The 6260-nt window shown below is 32.4% G+C and overlaps 1 protein-coding gene across 2 annotated transcripts in view; it reads left to right on the top strand.

Annotated features, from left to right (window-relative positions):
* Positions 1-661: 661 nt before the first annotated feature.
* The window catches only part of Arf6 (ADP-ribosylation factor 6), a 101983-nt gene continuing 96384 nt past the window's right edge, over positions 662-6260 (top strand). The window contains exon 1 of one of the 2 annotated variants that reach the window (XM_090389019.1): positions 662-731. The gene's annotated coding sequence lies outside the window, so the exon portion shown is untranslated. Of the gene's footprint in view, positions 732-877; positions 976-6260 lie in introns of those variants that run through there. The other variant, XM_090389018.1, reaches the window with a different exon arrangement.

The following is a 6260-nucleotide window of genomic DNA, read 5'->3' as shown; positions in this document are numbered from 1 at the left end:
ACGTATGAGAAAAATAACCAGTAATATCAAAGGTTAGATAAATTAAATGTATAAAATTAATAACTTTAAATCTATAAATTTTTCTAATTTGTTCTGCGTACTCCCTGTGAATTGTCTAAAGTACCCCTGGGGGACATCCCCAGTTGACATGTTACATAAGGGACACGTAATCATCTATTTATAATCTTAACACCTCATCAACATCGATTTGTAATTTTTAATTTGTTTTCTAAAACTGCGATGTTTAAAACAATGGTTCCAGTAAGCTTACAGAACTGTCACTGAATTTGAAATTAATGTACCATATTGTATTTTATTTGAAAGGATATTAATTTCAGTAAATAAACAGTAACGTGAAATTTATACGAATTAATCAAGAATATTTATCCTCAATAATTGTTATTATAAAATACGCCTTTTAAATTAGAAAATAATTTTCTAATAAGGGCGTATCGTCGTTATAAGCGGGAGACAAATTTATATTTTCAAAATTTCACCCTTCTGTGATATTCTTGTATGTAGCGGAAGTGAAATTGAATTGTATAAGAAAATACTTCCGGTAATCGAAGATCTGTTTTCTTGGGATAAAAAAATTCTTAAGAATGTACGTTATTATTGTATCGGATAATTCCTGATAACAGTACTAAGTTGTTGATTTTATGAGTAACACATTTTTTATGTGCATTTTCTCTACCTAAACATAATCATCGCATTGGGATCAATCCTATAAGGTAAGTGTTGTCGAATATGAATTTCGTAATAAAATTTCCTCGAGTGAAATGATCTGCTTTGCCGAAAGCATGATATTTTCTGACATTTAATTCAGTGAAAGTAGTTTGGCCGATATAAAATAAATCATTAATTTGCTTACAGTAAGTCATTAGATATGTTGTCGTATACGAAGGATAATCACTGCTGATATTTTGACATTCGAAAGTTGCAAATATTGTATATCGAACATGTTTTGGATGTCAGGTAAGCTCATTTTAATCGTGGAGCATTAAAATTATTTTGTACAAGACCACTGTGGGTTTAGACATTTGTATGGCAAGACATTAGTGATTTGTAACTATTTGTAACTACCATAGACCGATCACTTCGTTTTATTATTACTTTTTATTATCAGACTACGTATATGAATTTATTATGTTTTTTGTTTGAATAAATCCAAATAAAATATTAGATCCCTTTGATGAGATTCTTAGATAGTATTGGAAACTAAACATGCAATTCATTAAGTGAATGGAACGAACGTAGTTTCGACTAAATTTAGGGCAGAAGTTAAAAAAAAAAAAAAATTGCGAATTTAAAATATGCGTTTATTGTGTATATGGATGTGATACAAGGAAGCAGTGAAGTGTGCCACATTTGCGTTAGCTGTATGCGAGGAAAGGAATGAAGAGTGAGAAACCGTATGAAACAAGAAAAGACTTTAATAATGAAATGGGAAGTGGGTGTGACACAGTACTAAATATGGGCATACGATTGACTACTTTTGATAATTTAACCTAACATTATATCAAATTTCTAAAGTAATTCAACCTTTAAAGTTATGAAATGCTAGTTTTTATTTCTACAGCGTTAATATTTGAGCCATTGCTCAAAAAATGGGTTAAGTAGATAAGAGGTACAATTTAAGTAATTGAATGTTAAAATTAGCACGTTTATTCATTAAGAATAGGCGTTATTCAAAACTTGAAAAAGTAACCATTTTTTCCCCCTCCCGTTCTCATTCATAAGTTTCTTGTGTTTTAAGAGAAAAAGTATTGCCCTTCTTCACAGAAGATTTTATTACCATATTCACTTAATTTCTTGTATCACATGCTTCTATTACAATTACTATTGAAACAGAACTGTTGAAGGAATGTTTTTTTATTTTTAATGTCAATTCACTTCTCTAAGAGTTTTTTTTTTTTTTTTGGTTTGGATACAGCCTCCATGTTTTTTTTTTGTGGGGGGGGGGGGGGGCATAGAAAAACAAGCGAAATCCAAGCTTTGGGGGAGGAGATATAATAGCATATTCTATTTACAACAAAAACATGATTTTGGAATAACCTTAGTGGGATAATTATCCATACCCAGATTGATCCTTGCTTTAGTTTTTGATTTCATTTTATTTATTTGTATATTAAAAAAATCCCTAATTTAACAGACACCAAGTATGTTTTATTTATAGCTGCAATCACTGTAGGGTTAAGGAATCTTATTCATTTATACTTGTTTACTATTTAAATCCCTTTAATTTCATGTGGCTTTCTTTATCAAGCTCATCAGGCCCTTACTCATCCAGCTTTGGCTGTGACTTGAACAATAGCTAGCTGAATTTGGTATCCTTCCTTAGTATCTGGTAGCCCCTCATGTTACACTACATGATGAACAGAAGGTTGTGTGAAGGATGTGAACTAAGAAAAATAGTTGTAATTAGAAGGAAAAAACAAATATGAAAGTCGATTAAAAAGTTTTTAATCAACTTTCATATTTATTTAGTGAAAAAGGTTAGGTTTTTACACAACTTCAGGAGGGATACAAGCAAAAACTGGTCGTTGGCCATGGCGGGTACCGGATACTGATACCCAATAGCTTTCTATTGATTCAAAAGTTCAGTATCTTCTAGAAAATTATATTTCACAGTATTCCATTTAGCATATATATTTGTTTGATTTACCAGGTATTCCACCCAGAGTGGGGTTTAGAACACATAAGGGGTTCCAGGAAATGTTGAGGGCCTTCACTTTTTTTTTTTTTTTTTTTTGTATCTATGAGTATCCTTCAGATCCTCACAAATGGCAAAAGATAGGCAAATACACAAAAGTAACAAAAAAAAAAAAGAGGGCTATGTTTATTAAATCAGTAAGTACAGAATTTTTAAATAATAGAAATAAGAAAATTCGTAATGTAAATTATGGATAAAATATGTGTTTTACTTGGGGCTAGCACAAAAAGTTTACTTTTACTAACACAAAAAGACCATATACCAGGCTTAATATGCTTGATGATCAAGGTGATTTTTTTTTTTTTTTTTTTTTTGGTGCAAGTTGAAGAAATTGGCTTCAAGAATTGTGTGATTGAAAGTGGCTTATCTTAGTTTTTAATTAATTACAGAATTCTTCATAAAATAATAGAACAGAATGAGGTTTTCAGCCCAAACAACAAATCATGCTGTGAAATGTATAAGTGTGAACACGTTTGTACAAATATCGGTGTTAAACTAGGTGAACTAGTTCATTATGACCATAACAGTCGATGCAGCAAAAATCCCCAAAACAAGAACAACTGTAATAAATTTATTCTTTCTGTCAGTACTTTTAATAACCTAAGGGACTCACAACTGGTGAGTATGGGCTTGGCACACCTAGGGTCCTGAGCTTGGATATCATCATTCTCCTCTTTCTTGGTGATTCTACTTCTGATTCTTGTTTTCTCTCTCTCAAGGTAATTCAGAATTTTTTTTTTTTTTTTTTTTTTTATTTTGGCTGGTGCAACATAAGCCTCAGACTTCCTTGCACCATATTGCTAATAATAATAAATTTGGTTTTAGTGTATACCATGATCATTTCAATTTAGTATAAAATTTTGGAAATATTGGCTGAATCTCTTAATATCGTATCGGAAATATGATATCCTCTTGTAGTATAGAAAGATCTCTCATTCTGTGAGAGAGAATATTGATTATATTGAGTTGATAAGCAGTGTTTTTATTTGTTCATTGTTCTGAATTCCTTTTTTTTTTTCTTTTACATTTTGCAATTATTATTATTAATTCAGCCACTGCTATCAGAGGTCTATGATGTCATTAACTGTTTTATTGTAACCATTATACCATCTTATCAGTTGACACCGGACTGCATTTTTTGTGTTAGTATACAGATGAAGTCATAATGTGCATATGCTTGCCAATGTACATTATCCCAAGACCTAGCCACCAATTCTTGTACTTAAATCTTGACACAGTCCATAGTGAAGACTGTCAAGAATTAAGTGTTTAGATATGAACAAGAAAATGCCTTCCACTATGTGAAAGATCTTACTAATATTGTATTTGTTTTGCCACCCCTTAGGAGATACTTCCAGATATGGTTAATTCTAGGTTTGCATCATAACATGACCCTGGATATAGTAATGCTGTTGCTTTGTATTAAGTGCAAAAACAACTATTTAGTCTGGAATAAGTTACATGATTTAGATGTTTAATGGATTACTATTAATGAAGCTTTGCTCAAGTTCAGTTGACTAAGATCAATTTGTGAGGCAATATACAGTAGTTCATAATTATTAGGTGATAGGTCTACTTATCACCTGGTGCAAGACCTTAAATAATAAAAGCTTAAAGTGGCCAGGACTATGTTTTGATTCTAGAGCAGAAGGTCTGCATTTTCACATCCCTTATAATATGTGGTGTTATTGTATTTTTTGAGATTATGATAGGTACATTAATAAGAAACAATAGCATTTGCATATTCAGAGTATAGATTGAAAATAGGTTTATAGACCAGCTACTAAATATTGCATTTCATTTGCTGATGCTTTTGCAGGCTTGCAGATCACATAATGATAATTTCACTCACTGTAGTTATGACTGGGGGAGGGTGGGAACGCCATTAGATCACTTGTTGGATAAAGAGTTGCATACATATTTCCATATGAATGAATGGCATGCTTAAAAATTTCATTATATATACTCCCAACTTTTATATATTAATGAATTACAAGTAATCAAATGACTAGAAGCTTACTTACAAAAAAAATTCTCCAAAAGTTCTTAGGTGAAAGCAATGTACATTTGATTAGGGGTTTCTGTATGACAAGCAAATATATGGAGTAAGTTAAGGATACTAACAATAAAAACAGGTGCACATATACTTGCTTGTACACTAATAGCAAATAGATGTAGTGAATTTGAAGCATTGGATCAAGTATGGGATTGGTGGATTCCAGATATTGTAGAGATATCAGAAATATTGGTGCCACTTGGATATAGGGGATGGAGAATTTGATTATGGTACAATGTGTACAAACAGGACAGGAGGAGAGAGGCATGATTTTGATTAAAAAGCACAAGGAATCTAAGGCAGTGCACCATTTCAATGTGGGTTGCTAATATAATGTTGAGCCGTCAGAGCACCAGTTTTGTATGACATATGCAAGAGTTACTCAAAAATGAGAGTAGGGGGATGTTATAGGCCAAATAAGTGTGCTGAGGATGATGAATAACTATACAGGTAAATAGAGTAGGCTATGCCTCCGTATCCGGGTGGGCAGGAGCAGTGCATGCTTCTTGATTAGACCGGGGTTCGAGCCCGTGACCACCAAACACGGAGGATGCAGAAAGGTCAGGGAATGACCACCGCATATCCTGGAGCAATATGGCCTTAGTTGCTAATGTTCCTAAAAACCGAATAACAAACAAACAAACAGTAGGCCATGAAATGAGAATATCTTATTATGGAATATTTTAACTTTCCAGATATTGATTGTAACTTGTGGGTTGGTCACTCATACATTTTTAGAGCATTTCTAGTTTCGTTGTATGACTACTTTCTATGCCAGCTTGTTAGTGAGCTAACAAAAGGAAGCAATATTCTTGATCTGACTATTAGCAGTGACTGTTCATGTAAAGTAACCACTAGGTGGCAGTGATCTAGTGTATTGATGTGGGATTTATATAATACTGTCGAGGGTAAAGGCAAGGGCTTTTGCATTTATAAGGTGATAATCCCACAAGTTATTGTTTTCCAACTGGGAACTGTTGATGAAAGTAATTATAGAAGCTAATAAGCTTTTTATAGCAACAAAAGATGAGACTAGTGGAAGAAAAGAAATGTATGGGATGCTTATAAATTATCAGGTGATACAGAAACCTACAGTAGGTATAAACTAGTCTGCAATCAAGTCAGAAAGAGGGTTAGCCAAGCAGATTACAAAGAATGCAAAGTAAAGTAGCAAAAATTTTATTTATATAAACACTATAGGAAAGGGATTAACCACATTTTACTAGACATGAATAGCATAACTATTGATGATCCTTTTAAAGTTGCTTGCAAACTAAAGAAATTATTTTACAAAAAACATTTTGGTAAAAATGTTTTTAGGGATGGGGATAACAGAAGATACCTAAAATCTAATTGAAAGCTAAATGATTTTGTGATAACTGAGTGGGACATGATAGAGAAATTGTGAAGCTAAAATTAAATAAGTTGCTTGAGTCTAACAGAGTCTATTCAATTATGTCAAAAGAAGCAGCAAGGGAGGTTCCTACAGAT

Source organism: Mastigoproctus giganteus, chromosome 14 (assembly GCF_048544385.1).
Source record: "Mastigoproctus giganteus isolate SK-2022 chromosome 14, ASM4854438v1, whole genome shotgun sequence".
NCBI lineage: Eukaryota > Metazoa > Arthropoda > Arachnida > Uropygi > Thelyphonidae > Mastigoproctus > Mastigoproctus giganteus.
Note: the sequence above shows the minus strand (reverse complement) of the source record. Positions and strands in the feature narration are given on the sequence as shown.